The 9,635-nt window shown below is 32.2% G+C and overlaps 1 pseudogene; it reads left to right on the top strand.

The window, feature by feature from the left end:
* Positions 1–443: 443 nt before the first annotated feature.
* LOC121228975 (germin-like protein subfamily 2 member 4) lies at positions 444–935 on the top strand (annotated as a pseudogene).
* Positions 936–9,635: the final 8,700 nt, after the last annotated feature.

Genomic DNA, 9,635 nt, shown 5'->3' with positions numbered 1-9,635 from the left:
TCATTTAAATTTTGCATTCAATAACCTGAGGTCCTGAGACATATTTGTACAGTCTTGAAATAATTGATCTGTCTTGAGATAATCAAAAATTGAAGCAAAAATAAGAAAATAGGGGAGGTTAATCTCGAGACATAATGTGTAATGTCTCGAGACACACTAACTTCAAAGTTAAAAATCCCTAAATAATTTATTACCTGTCTTGAGACATGAATTTGAAATTTGACATTTAAGTTTGGATTTGAGTTCTAACTCTAACATTAAACTATATAACCTTGTAGATATTAAAATGAAGTCATTGAATTTATGAATATATGCTTATGAATTATTTTGATGAATAAATTGAATGTGTTTTGTGCTTTAGTAGTTTGAGTTGCTTCGACAATGAATATGACATTTCATTCTTGAATTTGGCGATCGGTCAAGTGTAGGGTGTTACAGAGCAAATGACTTTTCTTTGCTGGTTTGCCCAACCAGGCGTCCTAAACAACACCATAGACTTGCTTGTCACAGTGGCTAATGTGGAAAAAATCCTATGTCTTAACACCCTTTTCGTTACCATGTCTTACATTGACTATTCCCTAAGTGGGGTCAACCCTCTCCACACCCACCCGTGAGTAATGGAAATAGTGTTTGTTTTGGCAGGCGAGCTAGAGGTTAGCTTTTTAACTACATCTAACATGTTTATATCAAAGCTGATAAAAAAGGGTGAAATATTTTTGTTCCCTAAAGGATTGGTTCATTTCCATAAGAACATTGGAAGGATGCTTGCTGCTGTTATTACTACCTTTAATAGCAAAAATCTGGGAACACAATCTATTGTATCCACCTTATTTGTAGCCATGCCAACAATTCCTACTGATTTATTGAGCAAGGCATTCCAAATTGATACCAACGAAGTTGAGAAAATCAAGTTGAAATTGAAACCTAAAAATTAGACTAAATTAAGTTAATATTTGTTGTTTATATTAAGAATTAAAGGAGCACAAAGTTATAATTTGATCTAAAACTACAAGTTTTGTTTTCTTTATTAATAACCAGGAAAATGTTGTTATAAATGGATTTACTTGACTTGATTTGATTGCAAACAAACCATGTTGCACTAAATGTGACATTTTAGTTGGTATAATAGGAGTAGCATATACTATTATATGTTTTTGCTTATCTTAAGAATTAAACGATATGAAAAAAAATTGTGATTGTATATAAATTACATGATTTTTTTGATTTATTAAAAATATTTATCACGCTTCAATAACTAATTTCTCATGTGTTCCAACTGAATACTAAATACTAAATACTAATAGATTGAAATTTTAGTTTGGGGAATTTTCCATGTCGTTCCTGCAATAGTACTACAACGCCCAAAAATTTATATTTTTGATTCGTTAGATAGTGACATAAAACTGTATCTGCTTCATTGGTTAAATGTTTTGGGTGTGTGTGATAGGTCCCAAGTTCAAGCCTTGATCTTGGCAAATTTTGGTTTTTTTTTCTGAATAAAGCCTTATCTGGGTTCAATAGGCTTTTATTTAATTAGTGGTAAAATTATAGTAGAAGTGTAAGCAAAGGAATTATTTTTGCTGCGTGATTTGGTTAAGAGTTTGAGTTTTACTGAAAATCTGAGTAGTGGGGAGTTGGCAGAGAGAATTAAAGGTAAAGGATAGGGGTTATTAGATTTTGGCTGATATCTTTTCAGTTTTTTCCTTTCTTGCTCCTGTAGGATTTTACTTCTTCTCTCCCTGCCAAAAATTTCTCCATCTCCTTTCTTTTCAAATTTTGCTTCTATTTTTACTGCAATTGTATCTTCTCCTCTTCACCTGTGACGTTTCTTTGTGCAATATCGCGGTGAATTCTGAATAGAGGGACTCTTCTTTCATGGAGTCTCAGTCGAATCTTTCGAGGCATAGGGGGTTCTAGAGTGCTCGAGGATCGTTTAAGCATTGAATTGTAACAGGTGTGTACTCCGATTGCACAGAAAATGAGATTCAGAGAAAGCCGAAAAGCTCTCTATCGATACCACACGGGCGTGTGGTCGCCCGTGTGGTAGGCCGTGTGGTAGCACATGAACGTGTGATCGACAAACTAGGCAGTGCACATGCGACACAAGCGTGATCGACACAGCCGTGTAATGGCTGGTAGGCAGTGTGCGAAACACGGGTGAGATTCTGTTAATTATGGCTGATCAGGTAAATTTCAAGGCCAAAATTTTCTTTTAAGGTGGTAGAATTGTAACGCCCCAAAATTTATATTTCTGATTCTGTTAGATAGAAACGTAAAACTGTATCTGCTTCATTGGTTAAGTGTTCTGGGTGTGTGTGTGATGTCCCAAGTTCAAGCATTGGCCTTGGAAAATTTTGGTATTTTTTCTGAATAAAGCCTTATTTGGGTTCAATAGGCTTTTATTTAATAGTGGTAGAATCATAGCAGAATGGGCCTGTTGGCTTGGTAGTTAAGGTGTGTGTTGGAATGTGGGAGGTCTGGAGTTCAAATCACCGTGTAAGCAAAGGAATTATTTTTGCTGCGTGATTCAGCTAAGAGTTTGAGTTTCACTAAAAATTTAAGTAGTGAGGAGTTGGCAGAGAGAATTAAGAGGAAAGGATGGGGGTTATTAGATTTTGGCTGATATCTTTTCAATTTTTTCCTTCCTTGCTCCTGTCGGATTTTACTTTCTCTCTCCCTACCAAAAATTTCCCCATCTCATTTCTTTTCAGTTTTTGCTTCTATTTTTACTGCAATCGTATCTTCTCTCCCTCACTTGTGGCATTTCTTTGTGCGGTATCGTGACAAATTCTGAACATAGGGACTCATCTTTCGTGGAGTCTTAGTCGAAGAAAATAAAATTAAAAACTGTAAACTAAAAACCAAAAGTGTGTCTATAACAAAAAAACTTTTAAAATTACAAACACCCACTAAAACTAGATATACCAAAATGAAATTAAGCCCATGTGAGCAGTTTTCTCATAAAAAACCTCGGGTGGTAATCCTTTAGTAAGCGGATCCACAATTATGGAGTTTGTTGCAATATACTTTATGGACACCTGACCACTTTGAAGTCTTTCTTTAACAACTAGGATTTTAAAGTTTATGTGCTTTGACTTTGATGTTCTCTTGTTGTTATTAGAATAAAAGACTGCAATTTATTGTCATAACTTGCACATTAGTGACAAAATTTTACGTCTATATTCCATAAAATTAGAGTCTGTATACCTGACAATATCTAACTTATCAAACCTCCGGTATGTGAGCAAGTAATGTTTTGTTTTCTAAATATAATGTATGAATGGTTTGGTTTCTTTCCAATGATCCATACCTGAATTGCTCAAATGTTTTCACAATATCCTAACAATGTACTTAATATCCAAATGCGTACAAGCTTGAACATACATTTGATTTCCCGCTGTTGAAATTTATAGAATCTTATGAATTCCTATAATCTCAAAATCATTATTAGGGCATTGATCGAGACTATTCTTACTCTTATTGATATTGTGATATATATAATCATTAACTAAAAGTATCTCAAAATCGAAGAAGATAATCACCTAGTGAATGTTGTAATAACACTAACAAGAAGCCTAGAAAATAGATGTCAAGACAGCATTCTTGAACAACTATCTTAAAGAAAGCATCTATATGATACAACCCATCGGATATATAGCAAAGGAAATGAGCATAAAGTTTGCAAACTTCATAAATCCATATATAGACTTAAGCAAACATCTCGCTTATGGAATTAAAGATTTGATCAAGTGATCAAAACTTTCAAATTTGAGAAAAACATAAATGAACCTTATGTTTATAAACATATTAGGGATAGAAATGTGGTATTTATTGTTCTATATGTCGATGACATTCTATTCAGTGGAGATGAAGTAGGGACATTGTCATTGATTAAACTGTAGTTTACTCAACAATTTAGTATGAAGGACTTGAGAAAAGCTAATTTTGTTCTAGGTATTTGTATCCTAAGGGGTCGAAAGAACAAAGTGATAGCATTAACACAAGCTTCATACATTGACCAAATATTGGAATGTTATTCAATGACCGATTCTAATAAGGGAACTCAAACTTCTGTTTCTAGATTTTATCTTTCTTTGGAGGATTGTTCTAAGGCAACGAAAGAAATATAAAACATGAGAAAGATCTCTTGTTCTTTAGCAGTAGGAAGTCTCATGTATGCTATGTTATGCACACATCTAGATATTTGTTTTACAGTAGGGTTGGTGAGTCGATATTAGGTGAATCTCGGTCTAAGACATTAGAAAACAGTTAAGCATATACTCAAACATTTTCGAAGAACGAGAGATTATATACTTGTGTATTCTAGAGGAGATCTTACTGCTATCGGATATACCGATTCTAACTTCCAAACATGTCAGAATTTGAGGAAATCGTTACCAGGCTGTGTCTTTATCCTAGGCGACGAGTCTATAGTGTGGAGAAGTGTCAAGCAGACCTATATTGCTGAATCCACTATGGAAGCTAAATATGTGGTTGTTTTTTAAGCTACGAAAGAAGTAATATGACTTCAATAGTTCCTTAAGGATATTGAAGTTTTTGCTAGTATGGAAAAAGCTATCACCAAAGAAACCAGAAGCCAAAAGAGGACGAAACACATTAATAGAAAGTATCACATAATAAGAGAGGCAATAGCAAAAAAAAATCACAAATGTATTCAAAGCCACATTAGAGGAAAACCTTGCGAACCCATTTACCAAGACTCTACTAGCTAGGAGTTTGGAGAAAAACATGGAGAGCATGTGAATGTGAAATATGACTCATCTACTCAACTAGGGCAAGTGGGAGACTGTTGGATCTAGTGCCCTAAGTGTAGTATATTCGTTTATACACTTTTATTTTTTCGAAAAAATTGATTTTATAAAAATTATTCATGAATTATATTAATACCTGATCTGTCGTAATTTGGTGTAGCGAATTAAACTAGTTTTCACATTTAAGGAGCTTGAATACAAACATTTTCATTATGTTTTAATTCAGTTTCTTTAGTTTTGTTTACATTCAATTAAATGTGCACATTAAGTCTTTTATTAACCTTAAGGGACGAATGATGCCTAAGGGAGAGCTAACATACTTTGTGAGTGAAACACCCCTCCCCCCTATTCGTCGCTAGAATAAGGTTATGGAGCATTACTGTAAAAACATAACTTTAAAACATACATTTAAATTCTCAACATAAATATATCAATCACCATTCATGTATATGTATAACATCCCTTAATCGAGCTGTCGAGGCCTAAGAAACACTTTAAAAACAATTCGAGACTAAATAGAAAACATTTGGAACATTTAAGAGAAAATTAGAAAAATCGAACTACAGGGGTCACACGACCGTATGGCCAAGCCGTGTGACTGACACGGCTGAGACACATGCTGTAACACCCTTAACCCATATCCGACGTCGAAATAGGGTTTCGGGACATTACTAGAATTTGCAGATCACCTAAAAAAATTCAATTAAATACTTACCGATTCAATGTATCATATAAATAAATATATTACCATTCAATCAACTGCTTGGCACTTGTATAAGCATCAAACATCGATATTGTTAGTATACTAGTACATATTTTATATAAATTCAACATTGATATACTTATTTTTTCGACATGTCACACTTGAGTTTAATAATTGTCTTTACTTACATAATTTTCTTGTATCAACATATCAAAGATAATCATATATGTACATGTCATGAAACATATCATTATATTACCGTTTCTTCATAAGTATATATCATTCATTTCATTATATCAATATTTCATGCTCTATCATTTCCATATATTTTATGTATATTTATTCCGGTAATAGTTTATATCAAACTTAACATAAATTTTATTCCATGTACTTATACTTACTTCGTTTATCTATCTTCATAATTATTTCATAAAACTATTTTGTACATATATTTCCATATGACCAGTTCTTGTAAACATTTCACACAACCATTTTATATAACTATTCATCATCTGATACATATTACCTAAATTTCAATTGTTCAATAGATGTCATAGCGTCTCCTATCCACAGTCTTATTTATCTTTGACATGATGCCATAGTGTCTTTCAACTATGGTCTTACTCATTTTCTGTCATGTTGCCATGGTATCTTTCAACCATGGTCTTACACACAAGTTGCCATGGTATCTTTCAACCATGGTCTTACATATTTCATTTCGGAGAGCACACTCCCGTGAAGCTCATCCTTACAGCAAGATTACCAGTCCTGGCTAAATCCCCTGTAATATAAACTCATAGAGTATTGTCTGGATTATCAATTCAGGCTAAATCCCCTGCAACGACAATTACTCTAATGAGCTTAGATCTGAATTACCGGTCCAGGCTAAATTCAGACCCTAATTCGGATTACCCGTCCGGGCTAAATCCATTTTGCACATATTCTTCGGGAGGGCTATAACAGGATAGGATCACCCGTCCGGGCTAGATCCTTTGTTACCATCAATTCCTTTTCAGAGATCCATCGAATTTTCCTTTCATTCAACCGGGATTTCTTTCCCTTTTTATCTAATATATCAATGTTTCATCAATTTTCATACAATGAACATTCAAATCATATTCATATCAATAACATACATTTCAAGCATTTAATAATATAATTCAAGTTACACGAACTTACTTGGCGAAATTGCAGAAATATCAAGGTTTAGGGGTATTTTGGTAATTTATTATTTTCCCAATTTTCACCTGATCTTAAATTGATAATTTCATTCAATTTATTAATTTAAATAATAAAACAATTCATTCCCTTCAATTTGGTCATTTTTGACATTTTTACAAAATTTCCCCCTGAAATTTTTAATTTTATTCAATTTAGTCCTAAGCCTAAAACATGCAAATTAGCCATGCTAGCTGAATATTCATATATATTTTCCTTCTCCGACTCTCCATTCCACATCCTTAATGTATATAACACACTTGTAAGTAACATTATCTATAATTTTTATTTTTTTACTTTTATGAATATTCAAGCTGTTTATCTGTGTCATAGTCACAAAATTATTTATATCTGGAGATATAGAACTTAAAATTAAGATCTTATAATTTTACATAAAACTAGACTCATATATATTCTTACCATAAAATTTTTAGAATTTTTGGTTTATCCAATAAGTACAGTTTATTATTTAAAGTTACCCCTGTTTTGCTGTCTGATAGTTCTAACCCCTCTTCACTAAAAATTAATTATCTCCTCATACAGATTTATAATGATGTTACAGTTTATTTCTTTTGAAAATAGACTCATTCAAGATTATAAAAATATAAATTTAAGCCCCTAATTATTTTTCTCCAATTTTTTATGATTTTCCAAAGTCGAAACAGGGGAACCCAAAATCATTCTAACCTTATCTCACAAAATTTATTATATCTCATGATTTACAATTCCATTACTTACATAATTTATTCTATAAGAAACTAGACTCAATAATATTTAATTTAATATTTTATTAATCCTATAATTCAATTTCTACAATTTTTGGTGATTTTTTAAAGTTAGACTATTGCTGCTGTCCAAAACTGTTTTAGTGCAAAATATTAATTACCATGTTTATTACACCCTTATTTTCTTTTTCTACACTATTTCTCATCACTTTCTCTTATTTTCTCTTCACTAACATATCAAGAACATAGGACCATATGTAAGGAAACTCTATATTAACATTAATCCCATGCTTTTTTTCAATAATATCAAACTTAAAAATATATTGAAATCATGATGTTCTTATCTTGTTCTATTGATTTCAATCTTCATCTTGATTTTCTTTCTTCTTCAGCTTCTATTTCTTAAATCCAACTTGATATTCTAACTTAGTCTCCTTAACATTTTTCTCTCTTGGTAGCTATGGAAATTCTTTTGATTTTTGGGTGAAAATAGTAAATTTTTGGTAAAAGGACCAAATTGTAAAGAAATGAAAACTTCTTTTCTTCTTCTTCTTCTCACATTGGTTTTGCAGAGGAAAAATGGATGAGAATTCCTCATCTTTCTTTCTTTATATACTAATAAAATAATAATAAAATATCTTATTAAAAATATTAATAAAATAATATTTATCTAATTAAATAATTATAAAATATCAAAATATCTCTAGCATCATTATTACTTTCTAGATTTCTCTCTCTTCAAATTGACCATTTTGCCTTATTATCTTTTAAAATTTAATCCTTAAGTCATCATTTAATTTGGTAAAATTACAATATAGTCCCTCATAGTTCTTCACCTATTCAATTTGGTCCTAATTCATCCATTTTCTTTGGTTTCTAGATCATTCCACCCTTAAAATATTTACACTATTGGTCTTTCAATTTTTTCATATTTACACTTTAACCGCTCAAATTTTGAGTATTTACTCTTGTGCAACAAAACTTTTCACTCTTTTACAATTTAGTTATTTCTTGAATTAATATATCATATATACTTACCAATATTGACATAACTCAAAATTTCCCTTTTTGTCACTTTATTTTCTTATTTTACTATATCAAGGATAATATCTTACTGTAAAAATTTTCGGGGTATTATACATGCCCGTGTCTCAGGTCGTGTAACAATCGAAATAGGGACACACAACCGTGTCCTAGCTCGTGTCCGTTCCCATGTAACTCTCTGAGTTGGGTCACACGGCCAAGCCACACGTCTGTGTGTCAGGCCGTGTACCACACATACTAAGATACACGTCCGTATCTCAGGCCATGTGGACATGAAATTGGCCAAATTCAAGCCATTTCCATCCCCAACCCAAACATGCACCTACAAGTATTTTGTTACCGCATTCAAGGCATCAAAACATACCAATACATGCATGAAACAATCAATTTAATAGACCATAAATTCATCCAACCAATATGTCAACAATGCACCTCAAATGCATTCAATCATATCTTATCGAAACATGTCAAAAACCTATCACAAATTAAGGATCACAACTCATTACTTACTAAGATACTATACACCACATAATTGAAGCATTCATGCACCAACAGTTTGCACCAAAAAGGTTTGAACATTACTACATATAAGTGTTCCAAAAAGGTTTACCTAGTTATGCAACCCAGTTCAAATACCATTCACTATCAACAAGCATAAACATATCAACTTTTAATATTTACATATTCACTAAAATATCATATTACTAAGGACCTTTCCTAATACATTCCACTTTAACCAACTAGAGCAAAAACCAAAATGACTACCAAGATAATGATGACAGTGTGTAAGCTTCCGAGCCGATCCAATCAAAGCAACTATTCCAAGAGTCCTACAAAATCAAATCAAACTAATAAGTATAAGAGAGCTTAGTAAGTTCGATAATAGACTCATTTGTTATCAACTACAAATTTCCAAATGGATATTAACTTTTAATACACTGGCACAAAGACTTAATAACACCGGCACAAAGCTTGCTAGGCATAAAGCCAGAATAACACTGGCACAAAACCTGTTAGGCACAAAGCCCGAATAACAGCGTCATAAAGTCTACTAGGCACAAAGCCTGAATAACAATAGACTTCTATATTTAAACATAGTTCTTAATGGAATTCAAAGATTAATCACTAACGAGGTATTCAATTCAACTAAAAATAAGCATATAACAAACTTAC

This window comes from Gossypium hirsutum, chromosome A05, assembly GCF_007990345.1.
Source record: "Gossypium hirsutum isolate 1008001.06 chromosome A05, Gossypium_hirsutum_v2.1, whole genome shotgun sequence".
NCBI classification, from domain to species: Eukaryota; Viridiplantae; Streptophyta; class Magnoliopsida; order Malvales; family Malvaceae; genus Gossypium; species Gossypium hirsutum.
This window is presented reverse-complemented; position numbering and strand designations above follow the sequence as displayed.